The 19,740-nt window shown below is 41.2% G+C and overlaps 1 long non-coding RNA gene across 1 annotated transcript; it reads left to right on the forward strand.

The window, feature by feature from the left end:
• Nucleotides 1-255: 255 nt before the first annotated feature.
• Nucleotides 256-6,714, forward strand: LOC107522397 (uncharacterized). The gene is made up of 3 exons (XR_001601468.2): nt 256-437; nt 1,288-1,359; nt 6,529-6,714. It is a non-coding gene; the product is annotated as an uncharacterized LOC107522397 (long non-coding RNA).
• The last annotated feature ends 13,026 nt before the right edge of the window (nt 6,715-19,740 follow it).

The raw sequence follows: 19,740 nt of genomic DNA on the forward strand, positions 1-19,740 counted from the left end.
CAATTTCAGCACTCTGCCAAGATCTTCAAATAAAACAATGTGGAAATAAATTAAAATCTCTCAACTCCTAAAATGAGGTTTTACTGAAACATTTCTAGTAGTCAGATGACACAGAGAACATCATAGGGCATACTGTTCAGAAGTGCAGATCTAGAGTCGATGGGCCAGTAAATCATCAACCATTTAGGGCTGTTGTTTTCCAGAGAAGTTAGAGTGATGACTGTGGAAGAGATAGTATGGGCTCTGGAATACTAGAAGTTTCCTGACTGTTGTGACTATTGTATCCTACACAGTACTAGTTCTAGTCAATGAGAAAATGAGAGAAAATTCTGACCCTTACTTGTAGAGCTGGTGATAACGTCTTCTCTATGTTTTCTCACAGACGGTCTTTTGAGTTCACTACTAAGTGATGGGAAGAAAAAATTCCAAGGTGGGAGGTAAAAAATGGTGGATTCTAGGGGCTATGCTCACCCAGTAGAGCCCCACTTTACCATGCATGAGGATCCAAGCTTGAAGCCCTGGTTACCACCATGAAAATGAGAAGACTCACAAGTAGTGGAACAGTGCTATGTTGTCTCTCTTCCTCTCTTTGTCCCTCTCTCTTTCTCTCTCTTACCCATTGTCAACAGCAATGGTGGGGGAAAGTGTGGCCCATGGGATATATATATGGTCGAGGAGATTATTTTAGATTATTTTTTTCTGATTCTGCAAGGGCAACTTCAGGTAGGACCTGAAATTTAATCAATCGAGAAGTTTGTTTTCTGGTGTTTTTTTATTTGTTTGTTTTTTTAATAGCAGCATTAAGTTATCACTTTTAAGCTGATAATTTTGTATGGTCCACAAATGATGTTATAAGTATCCAAATGGCCCTTGCCAGAAAAATTGCTCCCCCACTTCTGATGTAATGAGCTTGCTGAGAGCAGAGGAATCGTGCAAACACAAAGCCCCAGTGAAAACCCTGGTGGAAAAATTAAAATGGTATCGTTAGAAGGAATCAAGCAACTAAGTCATAAGTCAAAGAAGAGCTTCCCTGGAGATGCCAGGAGAGGGAAAAGGAGAGGGAAGTTTTGAAAGTGCTCTTCAATTTGGGGAAATTTTGTTCAAGTAGTATTAATTACTTGGAAATATCCAAGTGTATTTTTTTAAATCTCCTTTGTTTATTCACTTGGCTATGATGGTCTGAGACTTCATATGAGGGAAGCAGCTTTCAGAGGCTACCAGAAAGTTTCTTTATTTTACTAAAGTGTTCTTTTGTCATATTATATTCTGAATGGTGTTGATTTTCAGAGTACCACACAGTTTGTCATGTACAACATCTAAAACCTAAGGCCACAAGGAGCCAGGCGGTTGTACACCTGGGTAAGTGCCCACATTACCATGCACAAGGACCTGGGTTTAAGCCCCTAGCCCCCATCTGCAGGAGGAAAGTTCACGAGTGGTAAAGCAGGGCTGCAGGTGTCTCTCCTTCTTTCTCCATCTCTATTTCCCCTTCTATATTTCTTCTTGTCTCTATCCAATAATAATAAAATTCAATCTAAGGTTACCATTTTTTCTTCTCAGTAGATGTTATTTCCACATTTAAAGTACAGTCTTCCATGTTGTACTGCATAGTCTCATCACCTAATCCTGTGCACATATTTAAAATTTTATTTCTTCCTTCTGGAGCCTGGTGACAGCATCTAGACTCCCTTGTATTCATTAATACACAGGTTCAGCTGCTGTGACAAAGAAGAAGTCCCCCCACCACCTCGCCTCACTCCCCAAATCCCCGCCCACCCCAGTAAACCTAACTCAGACTTTTAATGAGTTAGTTCACACTTCTTTCTCAAAGAACATCTGGAATAAATCTAGAGCAAAGTTGCTGAGGGACCCAGGCTCAAGCTATCTTATTATTTTGTTGTGCCAGGTGGAAACTAGCTCACCAGCAGCACATTGCATGTTCCAGTTTGTACCATGGAGAGCAAGCCATCGCCTTCCTAAAGCACTTGACCCTGAAGCTGTCTGCACCACTTTTGTTCATGCCATTGTGTGTGCTAGAACCATCACATATCTCACCTACCTGGGACATAAAATCTTTAGCTGAACTATCATGTGCTCAGAGCAGACTCTCAAGTTCTATTACAAAAAAAGGAGAAAAAGGAGAACAGATGCCCAAGTACAGTCCTTTGGCCTAACCATATTGCGATGCTTCAATGCCAAAGGGAACCATTTACCATATTCTGTGTATCTACAGTCAACAAACTTGTGAATGGAAAATATTATCACCTCCGTAAAATAATCAGCAACACCTTTACCATTATATTTTTCCTTTTGTTAAGGAACTCTGGCATGGAAAAAATACTTTCCTGCAATTTTTTTTTTTTCAAAGTGCTATTTGGTGAAGCTCCACTCTATTTACCCTAGGATTTAGGAAATCCTGGGGAAAAGAAACTAGCCAAAATATTTCCTCTAGACCCATGGCGATGGATGCCAGCTATAAACACAGGGCTCTCCCACACAGGTGTCTACGAGTTGTGCAGACATCCTGTCTAGGGCTTGGGCACACCCAGCAGGAGTTAGAGTCAAATGGGGTTTCCCTCACGGGAAAGGATTTATCCTTATGGAAGTGAGAGTTGAGATTCAGAGGTTTGGTTTGGAAGAAGGAAGAGTCTGAGCTCAGTGTCCATCACTTGTCTCTCAGATTATGCCAGAAGTTGAAATGTAAATTCAGGGATAAGGGGTGTGCAGTGAGACCAATAATTTCTATTCTATACTATATAGCTCACATTCCAGTTGAAATACAAAGTTTTGCAGGATGGGGAGATAGTCAACCTGTTAGACCATGCAACTTTCCAGACCCTAGGTTCAAATGTCAATACCTTATGGAATCTTTATGGATGGCAGAGTGGTGTTTTCTGCCTCTCTGTCTCTCCCATCCTCTCCCGCCTGCCCATAAAAGAATTAAAAAGTTGACCCAGGGAATCTGCTCAGTGGTTCTATTTTACATGCACGGGACTGTGGAACTGTATAAGACAACAACACTCTTTGTGGGACATAAGAACACAAAGTTGTTAATATAACAGCAGTTGACACCATGAAAAGACTATGCTGGGTCCCAGCAGCCACAGAAGACAGAGCCGTGGGGTCAGATGACAATGCCTTTTGTGTCTGCATCAGCGCTCTGAGAGTGCATTGCTGGGGACACTTAGGATCTGGCTGTCCCTTGAGTGGGAACTAGCAGAATAGTTCAATATGTGGACACTAGAGCAATGGGTCTTACATTAGGAACTGACACTGACAGGAGTCTGCAAGAAACTAGTCTTTTTATTTTTATTTTTTATTTAAGAAAGGATTAACAAAACTATAGGGTAGGAGGGGTACAATTCCACACAATTCCCACCACCCAATCTCCATATCCCACCCCCTCCCCTGATAGCTTTCCCATTCTCTATCCCTCTGGGAGCATGGACCCAGGGTCATTGTGGGTTGCAGAAGGTAGAAGGTCTGGCTTCTGTAATTGCTTCCCCGCTGAACATGGGCGTTGACTGGTCGGTCCATATTCCCAGTCTACCTCTCTCTTTCTCTAGTAGGGTGGGTCTCTGGGGAAGTGGAGCTCCAGGACACATTGGTGGGGTCTTCAATCCAGGGAAGCCTGGCTAGCATCCTGATGGCATCTGGAACCTGGTGATTGAAAAGAGAGTTAACATACAAAGCCAAACAAATTGTTGAGCAATCATGGACCCAAAGCTTGGAATAGTGGAGAGGAAGTGTTAGGGGGGTACTCACTGCAAACTCTAGTGTACTTCTACTTTCAGGTATATATATTTTAAAATTTTTTATTTAAGAAAAGATTAATGAACAAAACCATAAGGTAGGAGGGGTACAACTCCACACAATTCCCACCACCCAATCTCCATAACCCACCCCCTCCCATGATAGCTTTCCCATTCTCTAGCCCTCTGGGAGCATGGACCCAGGTTCATTGAGGGTTGCAGAAGGTAGAAGGTCTGGCTTCTGTAATTGCTTCCCCGCTGAACATGGGCGTTGACTGGTCAGTCCATACTCCCTCTCTCTTTCCCTAGTAAGGTGTGTCTCTGGGGAAGCTGAGCTCCAGGACACATTGGTGGGGTCTTCAATCCAGGGAAGCCTGGCCAGCATCCTGGTGGCATCTGGAACCTGGTGATTGAAAAGAGAGTTAACATACGAAGCCAAACAAATTGTTGAGCAATCATGGATCCCAAGCTTAGAATAGTGGAGAGGAAGTGTTAGGGAGGTACTCACTGCAAACTCTAGTGTACTTCTGCTTTCAGGTATATATTTTAGAAACTAGAGTCTTAAGGTGAAAATTCTTGTGTGTTGAGAGTACTCAGCTTGACATGTGTTTAGTGCTAGGAACCAGTTTCTCCAGGGCAAATCAACAACCACCCAAATAATCAACCAGCCAGCCCTCATTGACTTACATTATAGTTAATCTTAAGTTATCAATCAAATACCAACTTGCTCACAATCCTCCTGAGTGTTTAAAAATTGGCACCATCAGGGGTTAAGTGCACATGGCTTGAAGCACAAGGACTGGAGCAAAGATCCCAGTTCAACACACACCCTGCACCAGCACCCTCCACCCCTGTCCCCACCTGCAGGGGGTGAGGTCACTTCAAAAGTGGTGAAGCAGGTCTGCAGGTGTCTATCTTCCACCCTACCCCGTCTCCCCCTTCTCTCTTGATTTTTCTCTGTCCTATCCAACAACAGTAAAAACAACAACAATAGGGGGTCAAGTGGTAGCACAGTGGGTTAAGTGCACAAGGACCGGCATAAGAATCCAGGTTCAAGTCCCCAGCTCCCCACCTGCAGGGGAGTCGCTTCATAGACGGTGAAGTAGGTCTGCATGTGTGTCTTTCTCTCCCCCTTTCTGTCTTCCCCGCCTCTCTTGATTTCTCTCTGTCCTATCCAACAATGACATAGATAACAACAACAATAATAATAACAACCACTTCGATAAACAACAAGGGAAACAAAAGGAAAAAATAGCCTCCAAGAGCAGAAGATTCATGATGCAGATACCAAGCCCCAGCGATAACTCTGGAAGCAAAAAAAAAAAAAAAAAAAAAATGGCGTCCTCAAGACAACTCACTTGGGAGACCTGCTTGGCCATAGCACAACCCTGGGTCAAGCCTGGTTTCACCCTGCTCTGGGAGGAAACTTATGTACTGACTTAGTTTTTCCTCCTTCCTTCTCTCCTTAATTTCCTCTTCCTCACCTTCCTCCTCTCCACCTTCCTCTTCCTCTCCTCTTCTCCTTCTTCTCTTTCTCATTCTCATCTTCATTCTTATTCTCTTTCTCCCTCCCTCCTTCCATGAAAAAGTCTTCTGGGAAGTAGTTAAGTATTAGAAAGAAAGAAAAAGAAGCAAGGAAATTTAAAAGGAGCAGCTCACATGATGTGATAAAAGTTGACTGCAGCACAGCATAAAACGAGCTCTGTACACAGCTCAATGATCACCGAGAAAGCCATGAGTGATGGGTCTCTGGAGGCTACAGGTGTTGTGTATTAAAACAACAGGGCACTTCTCAGTGTTGCTACCAAGGACAGCCTGCACTTGCCAGTGTGACTGTCTCCTCTTTATTATTTTACTGTTTGAGCATTGGGACAATCTTTCTTCTTTGATGACATACTCCTGAGGCTGAAGTGCAAACGTTTCTGAGAACATAGCAATTCATTAACTTGCCTTTGGTAAAAATAATACCTATAAATAAGCTTTCAGGAAAACACAGTGTGCCAAGTGCCGTCAAGTCTCAAGGCTGCTCTCTGATGAGGATTTCCATGGTCTGGGATTTCTATTTGCTTCAGGCTTTGCCTAAACAATTTATGTTTTAGTTACTTTAGTGGCTAAAGCTTTAGATATCTTCCTGATTCATTAGTGCTTAGAGAGGACAGTCCTCTTAGTGGCTAATTAGTTTGCATATTGAGATGACTGGTGAGTGATAGGCAAGACTTGTTCACTGTCAAGTACAGAACTTCTGCATGATAAATTATGTTTATAAAGGCCAATGTTTTAATCTTTGTGTCAGAGGCTTAGTTATGATGACTTTGCTAGTTTAGAATAACGGCAACTCATAGCTACTTATTGTAAACTGATGCTAAGCCCATACACTTCACTATGTAATCACAGATAAGTGGGCAGTAAATTTTTCTGGTGAAATTTTTTGGTTGGATATATGATACCAATATAATTTCGTACAGGCCAGCAAGATGGCTTACCTGGTATTTATATACTTTTCCCATATTTGGGAGCTAATCTCTTCCCTGATCCAGCTTCCTAGTCCTAGTTCTCTGACACCATCTGCCCAGACAATACCTTTAGCCCACCTGCATGTTAGCTGTCAGGCTCAGGCAAAAATTAGTAAAATCATGGGCCCCTTAGAATATACCTAAAATAGACCTACTAGCTTTTTCCATAATGGAGACCCCAAATCTCACCTGCTATGTTCTTGCATTTAGTTTCTTGATTTATTAAACAAGTTGTTCTGCTTTATATCTTAATGCTTTTTTAGACACCAAGTTGCAGATGCTACCATGACACCAACATGACTTCCCTGGGCAGACAACCTTACCAGTGTATCCTGAAATCCCAACATCTCCGGAGCCCTGCCCCACCAGGGAAGACAGAAACAGGCTGGGAGTATGGATCGACCTGCCAATGCCCAAGTCCATCGGAGAAGCAATTATAGAAGCCAGATCTTGCACCTTCTGTACCTCATAATGATCCTGGGTGCAGGCTCCCAGAGGGATAAAGAACAGGAAATTCTGTAATGGAGGGGGTGGGATGTAGAACTCTGGTGATGGGAATTGTTTGGAATTGTACCCCTCTTATCCAATTGACTTGTCTATCATAATTAAATTTAAAAAAAGAAAAAAAGTTAGTCTACCCGGGAAGGTGCCTGCTCTGTCCTGTGTATGACCCAGTTTTGAGCTGGGCCCCATGGTACTGGAGGAAGTTTTAGTGCTGTGGTGTCATCCCTGTACTTCCTCTGTGTCTTTTTTTTATTTGAAGAAGTTGACTTGCCTGAGTTCAATCTCCTGGTTGAAGTGAGTGGTAGAGCATGCTAGAGGTATCTCTCCCTTTCTCTATTTATATTAATAATAACAACAACAATGATGATGATGATTTGGCCCATAACAGTGAAGCCCTGGAAATGACAAAAATAATTTTATTTTATTTTATTTTATTTTTTGCTTGCAGGATTATTGCTAGGGTTCAGTACTACAAACCCACTGCTCTTAGTGCCCATTTTTTCCCCATTTTATTGGCTATGACGGAAAGAAATTGAGAGAGGAGGGATATCTAGAGAGAGAGAAAGAAAGATAGAGACTTACAGACCTGCTTTGCTGCTTATGAAGCATCCCCCCAGCAAGTGGGGAGTGGGAGGCTCAAACCCAGGTCCTTGTGCTTCATATTAAGTGTGCTTAACTGGGTGCACCACCTCCCCATGACAAAAATATTTAAAGATAATTATCTAAAATCAGCATGCTTTCCTAAAAGTTTAAATATTTTTCCACAACATATAATATTTACTTACATTGTGTTTCCAATTAGTGGGATTGATAGGCTCACTATGAGTCTTCAGAACCTGAATCAACTGCCTTCAAATACTTAATTATGGCTCAGATCTTGGGCCTGTTGTTTAAACATGTTTGATATGATTTTGAATTTCATCTGCTGACCAGACTGACTGGTTCATTATCCCACACATGTGACTGCAGGCTCCCGCAGCAGGCAGGGAGCCTACAGCCAGAAGGCATCCTCTCTGTGTCCTCTCTTAGAGCTGCTTTTAAATATTGCCACTAACCTCCTGGCTATAAAGTTCACAATTTGCTGTTCAGCATTTCTGTAGGTCAGAAATCTGATGGGGGTCTTGTAGCACCCAAAAAAAAAAGGTATTAGTAAGGCAGTGTTCTGGCTTTTAGAAGCTGCCTGCCTTCTTTGGCTTAAAGCCACTTCCTCCATGTTCAAAGTCAGCTCCAGCTGAGTAAGTCTTCTCGTGAAATTGCTCTGACCTCTTTAGCTTCTCTCTTAATTTTTTTTTTCCCTTTAGGGTTATCATTGGGTCTTGATGTCTGCAGTACAAATTCACTGCTCCTGGAGGCCATTTTTTGTTTGTTTGTTTTGTTGTTGCCCTTGTTGTTATTGGATAGGACAGAGAGAAATTGAGAGAGAAGGGGAAGACAGAGAGGGGGGAAACAGGGGGGGGAGAGAAAGTTAGTTAGATACCTGCAGACCTGCTTCACTGCTTGTGAAGCGACCCCCTCCCTTCCCCAACTCTGCAGGTGAATACAGGGGGCTCCAACCGTGATCCGTGAGCTTCACGTTATGTGTGCTTAACCCACTGTGTATCTCCCCCCCTTCACTTTTCAAGTACCCTGTAATTATGTGGGGCCCAGCTGGATACCCCAGGCCAGACTTTGTAACCTGGTAAACTGGCTTTCTTAAGGTCAGCGCATTAGAAACCTTACTTCCACCTGCAGCCTAGCCCCATTTGCCACACGCTTGAATGGCAACAGGTTCTCAGAACTAGGATGTGGCCATCTCGGAGGAGGGACATCTTTCTGGATGCCAAAAAGTGTGTTCGTGTTTACTCTTTCCTCCTGATGGAACTAAGTTTTATTTATTTATTTATTTATAAAATAGAAAACATTGACAAAATCATAGGAAAAGAGAGGTAAAATTCCACACATTGCCCACCATGAGTTCCATACCCCACCCCCTCCACCGGAAGCTTCTCTATCCTTTATTCCTCTGGGAGCATGGACCCAAGATCATTATGGGGTACAGAAGGTGGAAGGTCTGGCTTCTGTAACTGGCAGGTTGATCTATACCCCAACCCTGTTGGCAGGGCTCTGGAGAGGTGGGGGTCCAGGGTACACTGGTGAGGTCATCTGCCCGGGGGAGTCAGGTTGTTGTTATGGTAGCATCTGAAGTTGATGTCTGAAAAAGCATTAAGATATAAAGAAGAACAAGTTGTTCAATAACCTGGAACCTAAAGGCAAGAATATAGCAGATGAGACTTGAAATTTCCATTTTGGAAAAAGTTAGCAGGTCTATTTTAGGTATATTCCAAAGAGTCTATGAGTTTGGAGTATTGCACCAAAGTAGAAAACCCTGGGGGTGGGGAAGAGTTTCAGATTCACTAGAGAGGGGTGGGGGTAGGGACACAGACCTTTGGTGGTGGGAATGGTGTTAATACACACTCCTATTAATTTATAGTCTTATAATTCACTATTTAATCAATAAGAGATGGGGAAATAGATTGAACGTCTCAAACTTTTTGATGCATAGTCCCCAGTTCTGGGTATATATTCCTTTAATCAAAGCACTTAAGGCTTCAAATTGGTAACCTGATTGAATTTTAATTGTGGGCTTAAATTGTTAATACATTTCTAATAATGACTTTTCTTTTTTTCAAAAATATTAAATCAACTATAATCTTAGATCAGAGAGACCAGAAGTCACTATATTAGATAGAGCTATATGTAAATAGCATTAAATGACATAAATCATGGCGAGGTCTTATATGATACAGAAAATCCTAATAATGGGATTTTCAAAGTCAACCAAATTTCCAAATATCTCGGTTATAATAATAACTACCTATTGTCTTCTTAAACCCCAAGACAGCAGGAACCCTCCTCATTCATTATAAAACCCATAGTTCTCCCAGTCCTAGGACCTCTGGGACTTAGTTCATTTTTCAACAGGCTTCTCTTGACCCATATTATATGATACTGCACCTGCTGATCTCAGCCTAATCAATGCAACCAGTACCACCTCAGCATGCCTCATTTAGGGACGGGTCCATGGAAGACATGCCTGCAAGGTTAACCCTTCAGTTCCAGTACTCTGGTGAGACCTTTCCTAGCCCATAAGACTCCTTAATTCCGTTTCAGGTGGTACACCTCTTAACAAACCTTAAAACCTAGATATGAACCAGGGTCCAAGAGACAGAGCACATGTACACATGTATCCGTAAGTTAGGGGAAAATATATATCTTTTTTTAAACATACTTGTGCATTTTATTTTATATACCATATCATACCAGTGTGTTGAGAAAAATGTTGATTAAAAATCCTGAACTCAGTAGGAAAAAATTTATGATATTAACAGGGGATTCTCCATAGCATGAACAGACAGAATAGAATGAAGAAATACCAGTTTTGAGGGAGTGATTTATCATATTATTCAGTCAATGTGATGATGATAATTAAATCATCAGCTAGAACTGTCTTCCTCATTTTGTGTACGTAGAGTATGCAGAACCGTGTAGAATTTACAGTATATATTGATTTTTTTTCCCCCTGCACAAGCAAAGTCTGAAGAAACAAAAGTTTCTACCCTAAGTTGAGGTAGCACTTGACTGGCCAAGTATAAGGAATTTACAGTATCAGAAGATGAGCACACCTAGAATCTGTCCTTAAGAACTGTGGTGGTTTGGCACAAAGCACATGGACCGGCATAAGGATCCCAGCTCAAGCCCCTGGCTCCCCACCTGCAGAGGAGTCGCTTCACAAGCGGTGAAGCAGGTCTGTAGGTGTCTGTCTTTCTCTCCCCCCTCTGTCTTCCCCTCCTCTCCCCATTTCTCTCTCTTCTATCCAACAACAACAATAACTACGACAATAAAACAACAAGGGCAACAAAAGGGAATAAATAAATAATAATAATAAATTTTAAAAAAAAGAACTGTGGTGATTATTGTTGGGTATGAAGCACAGAAATTTGGTGGGTGCAGTGTGGAACTACTCTCTTGTAATCTTATAAAGAATCTGTCCTTTTGAAATTCCTGTAAAGTCAGATGAGCAGGAGTTGCAAAGTTGGGGCTCAGTCACGATTCTACAGATATATAAATCCATTATTTTGAGTACACAATAGTTTTCAGTGACCCAACAAGTACAGCAAGCAAGTTAAAAGACCTAAAAAAGACAATAAAGTACTTAATCAAATAGATCAAACTTAGACCTACTCTCCTCACCTACTTCCTATTTCACTTCCCTCAATCACTCCAAGGATAACCTTGCCAGACAAAGTAAGGACTACAAAAGCTGGATAAGGGCAAGAGACCAGCATACTTTAATGATGGATACTCTGCTTACTACCAGGCCAGCTCATCGGGGCCCTAGTCAGGGAATCCTGGGATTCTCACACAGACATGATGGGCCTAGACCTATAATAGATCCCACTCTTCATTGTCACTGGTCATCTCCACCAGGAACAACATAATGGTCACCCATAGGACATTGCTCTAAATGTGGATCAATAATGGTAGGGACTGCCTTATTCTCAGAAGGGAGGTTGGGCCCAAATCCTCTACTACTCGAGAAAGATGGGTCTGGCAATGGGTGCAACCTAGAACATTCCTGGCTGTGACCACAGAATGCAAGCTCAGACCTACAGGGATGCAAAGGTTACACAAGTTCCTGCACTGAATATAGGCCCCAGATCAAATCTATGGGATTTACAGTTAATAGTATTTATATATATTCCCCATATTTGGGAGTTACTCTCTTCCCTGATCCAGCTTTCTAGTCCTATTTCCAACCCTGACACCATCTCCCCAGATAATACCTTAGGCCTGCCTGCATGTTAGCTGTCAGGCTCAGGCAAAAAATTAGGAACAAAGTTTTTAAAGGCATCCAACAACTTTCTCAAGGACTCTAGGCCAAAGATATTTTCTGAGCAAAATGAAATTACTTGTAAAAACTCCCCATTCCATCACTTCACTTAGAACTTCTGCTTTTTTTGGAATTTTGTTTGCATTTGCTCTTTTATTACTTTCCTTTTCTTGTTGCTGGGATTTCACTCTCTGAACTGACTTTTAGATAGAAAGAGAAAGGCGGGTTGGGCAGTGGTGCACGTGGTGAAGCACATATATTACAGTGCACAAGGACCCAGGTTCAAGCCCCTGATCCCCATCTGCAGGGAGAAAGCTTCACAAGTGGTAAAGCAAGGCTTCAGGTGTCTCTGTTTCTCCTGTCTCTTTCCCTTTCTACCTCCTCCTCCCATCTCAATTTCTTTCTGTATCTACCCAATAATAAATAAAGATTTATTTTTAAAAAAAGAAAGGAAGGAAGAAGAAAAGAAAAAGAAAGTCAGAAGCAGAGGGAAAGAAGGAAAGATATGGAAGTTATCACTGGTTTGGTGGTGGTGGGGCAGGGGTTGAGTTTAAACCAGTGTCACACAAATGGCATAATAGGCACACTCCCTGCTGAGCTGTTTTGATGACCTTTGAAATTGCTCTAACTTCTGAAGAAATCCTCTAACATTTAAAGGATTGCATGCTTTGTGCTTATTCCATTTCAAGAATATGTAGTGAGATAAAGGATTCAAAAAGGATTAAGTTGGCAGCTCACCTAGAGCCACATAAAAAATAATATGGTAAAAATAAAAAGCAAAATTCTAGTCCTCTCACAAAGAGCCCTCATGATTTTACAGATCCACAGGTTTAATTATTATCAAGGAAAGTCAGAGGTAACCATCAATTTCAACAGAGCTGAAAATACAATTTGCTAGCAATCATTGGTCCAATCTCTTTCCCAGAGAGATGCATGTAACCAGGACCATTCTGAAGAGGAGACTGAAACTCAGACGAACCAAGGCCTCTGCTGTCTGTTGGCCTTTGCTTTACCCTGGGTGTCTCTGGGCCTGCCTGACTCTACTGGATTCAATGCTCCCCTGACACTGTGCCCCAGTTCTTAGCAAGATGATACCTCTCGCCATCCTTAAGGAAATTTGGTTTGTGAAACATTCCATCCGCCTGCCTTCTGGTTTTGAGTAAACCTTGGTCTTAATTCTGAGACAATGCAAACACAGAAAAGTTAGTTATTCAATTGGGATTTAGCAACAACAATGTAATAAGAACAGAATTCTAATCGCTTAGGAGTGGAATGAATATTATCCTTCTCAAACATGTGTCCTAGCAAATGGAAGCAACACACAAAACTCCTTTCAAAGCAGCATGATAATTAATAAAGTCTGAGAATATATAATGGAAGCTTTTCATGATACAAGAAACGCCAGTGAGCCTGCTGTGAATAATGGTGTACCAACACACTCCAGATCTATACTCCCCTTTGCTGTGTCCTTCCAGAGCTCGCTATCACTGTGAAGGGAATCATTATGTCCTTGATCTTTAGTTGCCTGGTTTTATAGACGAGGTTTCCAAAATTAAAATATTTCCTTACCTCCTATTTCATTTGTCAAAATCCTACCCATATTGTCCAATGCAACCTAGGCATTACTTCCTCCAGTATGTCCTTGGCATGCTGGGAAAGGAAATTCCCGAGTTCTCCAGTGCTGTTTTCTGTTTTATCTGTGTCTTGGTTCACCCACCTGGTTATGTCATGTATTTATCTGTGTACATTCTTTAATGTCTGAGATATTTAAAAGATAGCTGCTTTCATGTCTAGTGGACCCAGCAGAAGGAAGGTTTCTTTTATAAACACCTACCACAGGGGAGGAGAGATTGCACCCATGTGTCAGCAACTGTACTATAACCCCCCAAAATAGAAAAAAAGGTTTCTACCAGATTCTATCATGTGTGAATACTGCAACACACACACACACACACACACACACACACACACACACACACACACACATTTCTCCTCAATGGCTAAGTGAACAAGTGCATAGAACACAGGGCCAGTTTGAGTGCTATTGTTCTTCTATCCATCAATCTTTTTTACTTTTGCTTCTAGTATGGCACCTTCAGCATAACAGATACTCAACTTTTATTGAGATGACTGTCCAGGACACTGTTGATAAAAATAAATCTTAGGAAAAGTGGTGAAAATGGAAAATAAGATCATTTTTGTTTTGGAGATTACTAGTCACAAGTGAGTTATCTTGATAGGATAAAACATATTTTGTGGTGATGTAGGGAACTTTTGTAGAAATTATATATATATATATATATATATATATATACATATATATATATATATATTGGATTTTGCTATATCATTTTTCACCTTGCAACTTTTTTAGCATGAATTTGAGTAAATCATGTCTCTCAGAAATTCAAATTCACTACCTGTAAATGATACTAGCATTAACTTATAGGTTAGCTATAGTAAATGGAAACTTTAAACAAACAACTTAAATTATGGGCATTGCTCTCAATAAATAGTAATTTTTTCTTTAGCAGAGCACTGCTCAGCTCTGATTTATGGTGGTGTGGGGGATTGAGCCTCAGACTTTGGAGCTTCAGACATGAGATATAACCACTATGCTATCTCCTAACCCAAATACTAATTATTAATCTTCCTCTCCACTCTCTTATATTAATGACTTAATTTTCTTAAATATTAATTCTAAGGCTGGAGGTGGTAAACTCAGTAGAGTGTATACATTACCATGTGCAATGACACAGGTTCAAGCCTCCAGTCCTGACCTGCAGGGGGGAAACCACAAGCCATGTATCCATGCTGCAGGTGTCTATCTATCTCCACCTCTATATCTCCCCACTTTCTCTCAATTTCTGTCTCTATCAAGGAAAGAAAGAAAACAAACAGAAGGCCACTGGGATCAATGGGTTCATTGTGCAGTCACTAAGTTCAGGGCAATTAAAAATTAAATATTAAGCCTAGCTAAAGAACATATCATTTTGGTCAGAAGAAATTAAAGTCAACCCTCACCATGCATGTGATCCAAACTGATATCATTTTGGAAAGTATATAATGAGTTTCTAGTATTGCTGGTGCTTTAAGTATCTACTGTCCTCCTTTTGGGAAAGAATCTTAGAGGAATCAATGATTATCATTTCTACAACCTCCCCAGCCCCCTATCCCCTCACCACAGGAAGAGGAATATTTCTTTCTTTATTACTATTTATTTATAAAAAGGAAACACTGACAAAACCATAGGATAAGAGGGGTACAACTCCACACAATTCCCACCACCAGAGCTCCGTATCCCATCCCATTCCCTGATAGCTTTCCTATTCTTTAACCCTCTGGGAGTATGGACCCAAGGTCACTGTGGGATGCAGAAGGTGGAAGGTCTGGCTTCTGTAATTGCTGCCCCGCTGAACATGAGTGTTGACAGGTTGATCCATACTCCCAGCTGGGAGAGGTATATTTCTAAGAAACCTTCCCACAAGAAGAAGGATGTGGGGGAAGGTGAGCTGGGCGTGGGAAGCCATCTTGGCTTTGGTTCAGAGAAAGTCTACAGCAGTGAAGTAGGCACATGGAAAGAAGACGCCATTACTCATGCTCACCCACATTTTAGTGTGGCTCAACAAAATCACGAGTTTAGGCTGAACATAAGTTTGATTTTCAAATTTGCCACCTATCTCAAAGTGTGTGTAGACAGCAGTGACTCACCTAGAATGAGCCATTTCCAGCCGCCTCCTGCTTGCCCAACTTCAATCTCAGCGCTGCCCATGGAAAATCATGGTGATGTTCAGTGCTGCTTTTGCAGCTTTGTAGCTGTGTTGTTAATACCTTGGATTCCATTTCAAGGGAAAAGAAAACACCTACATCTTTGTGCAATGCCCTATTAATTTTACCATTTATTCTTACAACTCCTTTTCTATGTAGTAATGTTTTAACACAGTAGAAAATTACAATGCATATCCAACACTATATTCTTTTCATGTCTTTGAATTAACCTAGAAGGTAGAAGGTTTCTGTTATATAATACCCCCTTATTTCCTGACCATTAAAGATAAAACTGCCCAGAACATCTCAGCATGATACCTTTGACTCCATTATTTCAGGGGACATAGAACACTTATGTGTGTTGAAGGATCTACACCAAGGAAACCAATCCAGGAACCTGACAATATCTTTGTCTTCCTGAATAAAGGGTAAATTTTCAGGGTGTATTTGAATTTGAGATGATCACATCAGAGGAGATGGCATCTTCACTTACAGGAGTAGAATCAGATGCTAACTTATTTTCAGCTTTGGGTAGAAAGGAAGTCCAGCAATATGCATAGTCATAATGGCTAGATTTTCAGTCTTTCTACAGCAGCCCAGGTGAAAATTCACCACTGCTTCCAGTAAGAGTCCACACCCACTCTTTATGTCATGACTTTTCTTACATAACCTAGAGGTTCTGCTTAGTCAAATGTCAAAACAGAAACAGTTGTATAGCTGGGGTTGAAATGACAGTGGTGTTTGTCACTATTTCATAGGAAGTGAAAGTAGGAAGATGTGGACATTATGATGACACTGTGAAGATCAGAGTGAAATATGCATGTGTTGCTTTGACCCCAGTTACATGACACAGGATGAATTTATGCACCTGATCAACCAGAAATTAAATTCCTTAGCCTAGTGACAGGGCAACAGCTTTTGCCTCCCAAGTCATCTCATTATACCTGTGACTGTAAGTAGCATTTAGAAACTTCTAGTGAGTAAATCAGATGAGAAAACTGTGATACCTTTGAAAGAATGGGTGGTGGAAATAATGAGTGTTGATAAAATAGCTCATATCACATAAGCTTCAATTTGAAACTTGCAGGACATTTAAAATTGCAGAGACAAAGTTCCATTCTATCTTAACATTTTTTCAAGACATTAGTACCTTAGGAAATTTCATGAGGGAAGGCATTGGAGCAGAGTTGACTAGGTGTGGATACAGAAGTATAAACTGACTATTTTTATTTGATATGTTTTGATGCAGGCACATGATTAAAGTGTCTCATTTAGCATTATTGGAGGGTATAGGATATTGACTCAATGGGAAGACAGCTCTGCAATAAAAAAAGATGAGATTGTTCTCATTTGGGACAAAATGGATGGAACTGGTGGAAATTGTGCTAGATGAAATAAATGCAAGAGGCGAAAGGTAACTACTGGATAGTTTCACTCATACGTGAAATATAGTAAGCTAACAAGAGCAAATGAACTTGCAAGGAAAAAAAAATCCAAATTGTATCTTGGATTTTTTTAGAATTAGGGTGGTTTGTGGAAGAGGGGGGAACAGAACTTTGATGGAAGGTATGGTGACTTATGTATGATATATACTTATTTGAAAAATTAAAAGTTGCAAAATGTTGTTAAATCACTAATACAAACAAAACACACACACACAGAGGCACATATACAACAAATCAACTTTAGAGTTTCTTCTCTTGCTAAGAACTGCAGATAGAAAAAAAAATACTAGTATAGCTACAGGCCCTTTAAAATATAATTAAAATATACCTACTAGCTATCTACAAAATGGAGGAGCCCCCTTCCCCAATGCTTCACCTGCACTATTCTAGCCTTTAGGTCCATGATTGTCCAACAATTTGTTTGGCTTTGTATATTAATTTTCTTTTCAGCCATCAGGTTCCAGACGCTAGCAGGATGAGACCAGATTTTCTTGGACAGACAACCCAACCAATGTGCCTTGGAGCTCTGCTTCCCCAGAGCCCTTCCCCATTAGGGAAAGAGAGAGACAGGATGGGAGTATGAATTGACCTGTCAATGCCCATGTTTATCGGGAAAGCAATTACAGAAGCCAGACCTTCAACCTTCTGCATCCCACAATGATCTTGGGTCCATACTCCCAGAGGGTTAAAGAATAGGAAAGCAATCAGGGGAGGGGTTGGTATACGGAGGTCTGGTGGTGGGAATTGTGTGGAGTTGTACCCCTCTTATCCTATGGTTTTGTCAATGTTTCCTTTTTATAAATAAAAATTTTAAAAAAGAAAGAAAACAATTTTCCCTGAATTCAAGAGGAAAAAGCACTGGACCAAGAGAATGTGTCAAATGCCCAAAGTCACCTTGCCATTAGTGACTGAGCAGGACTAGAATAAGAATGCCCTTCTTACAGAAAGGGAAACTCAAAGCAGAATCTGACTGAGTGTGGAGTAAGGCACCAAAGTAAAAATCTCTGGATGTAGGGTGAGGGTGGATGTTCAGCTTTACTGGAGGGGAGGGAGGGACAACACACATAGATCTTTGGTGGTGGGAATGGTGTTAATATACACTCCCTATTAACTTATAGTTTCACAAATCACTATTTAATTAATATGAGAGGGGAAAAATGGATTGAATGCCTCAAACTTTTTGATGTATAGACCATAGCTCTGAGTACATGTTCCTTTAATCTATGCACTTAAGACTTCAAATTGGAAAACAGATTGAATTTTAACAGTAGGCTCAAATTGTTAATACATTTCTAATAATGACATGTTCTTTGAAATTTAAATCTCCCAAAATCTTAGACCAGGGAGAAAAGAAGCAACTGGTAGTGTTACTTTATAAGATATAGCTAAATAGCTTGCTTAATAGGACAAAAATTATGGTGAGGTCTTGTATGATACAGCAAACCCTAACAATGGGATTTTCAAAATTAACCTAATTACCACATAATTTGGTTATAGCAATAACTATCTATTGCCTTCTTAAACCCTAGGACAGCAGGGACCTTCCCCCTTTCTCTATAAAGCCCATATTTCTCCTAGTCCTGGAACCTCTAGGGTGGGGGCTCACTTTCTTGCATACTTCTCTCAGTTCATACCAACTGATACTGCATCTGCTGATCCCAACACAATCAATGCAACCAGTAACACCTCAGTATGTTTCACATCGGACTATGTCCAGAGACCTAGATGTGGAATATCAACCCTTCAGCTTCATTACTCTGGTGAGACCTTTCCTAGCTCACAGGACTCAATTGCATTTTGGGTGGTACACCTCTTAACAAACCTGAAAACCTAAATATAGACCAGGACCCATGAGATAGGTCACATGTACATGTATCTATAAGTTAAGGGAAAACATATATCTTAAAGCAAAATTGCAGTGTTTGAAGTGAGCCCATAAAAGTAGCAAGCAACTCTACTACATGTATTTCCTGGGATCAAACTCAGGACCTCATGATTGACAGCCTAATGTTTTATCCACTGCACCACCTCCTAGACCACACTGCATTTATTTATTTATTATTTCATTTATTGCAACTTGCACTGCTCAGCTGTAGTGTACACTGCTGCTGGGGATGAAACCTGGTACTGTGGGAGACTTCCGGAGGCAGGGGTATGGAGCAGCAGCAGCTGTGTTTCTCTCCTCTCCTCTCCTGGACCAACTAGGAATACCAAAGGAGACCACATGGGACCACAACAAGGCAGGACTAGAACAACTTCAAGAACCCACCAAACCACTGGTAAGTGCAAACATGTGTGGCTCATGGACAGGGAGGAACCCAAGGAGAGATTGAGTGGCTGGTAACAGTCTGGCAGTTTACCAGTTGAGATACCAACTCCAGTCTGCTTTACCAAAAAAAAGACTGCTGAAGGGAGGAGAGGACTCCCCTAAGACTCACCTAATGCAACTGTGAGTCTCCATTGTTACTGCCCTCAGAAGCTGGAGCAACAGCAGGGAGGCCTTGTGCTGACATCTGGGAACCGAGAACTGACCAGGAAACTCAGGAGAAGTGCTACACCTCGGTGGCCTAGCAGTGGGGCTGTATAGTGGGAGCCTTTCCACATTGTTCTCCTGATGAGAACATGGTGAATAATTGCCTCAGAACATACAGACCATAAATGGGACTTCTTTAGAAACTCATAGAGCCCAGCAGTGCTGTTCAGCTTGGCAGAGAAGCTGAACTGAGCCTAGAGATTTGGATCCTTGGAGTGTGAGAATCTCTTTGCATAACCACTGTGCTATCTCTCCCCACCCTGCTTTATCTCTTGGTCAGGAGTGAGTGATTAAGCTAAGAAGCCTACTTATAGTTTAAAAGCCCTCAGGCTCCCATAGCCTACAAGAAAGAAAA

The sequence above is a fragment of the Erinaceus europaeus genome, chromosome 9, assembly GCF_950295315.1.
Source record: "Erinaceus europaeus chromosome 9, mEriEur2.1, whole genome shotgun sequence".
NCBI lineage: Eukaryota > Metazoa > Chordata > Mammalia > Eulipotyphla > Erinaceidae > Erinaceus > Erinaceus europaeus.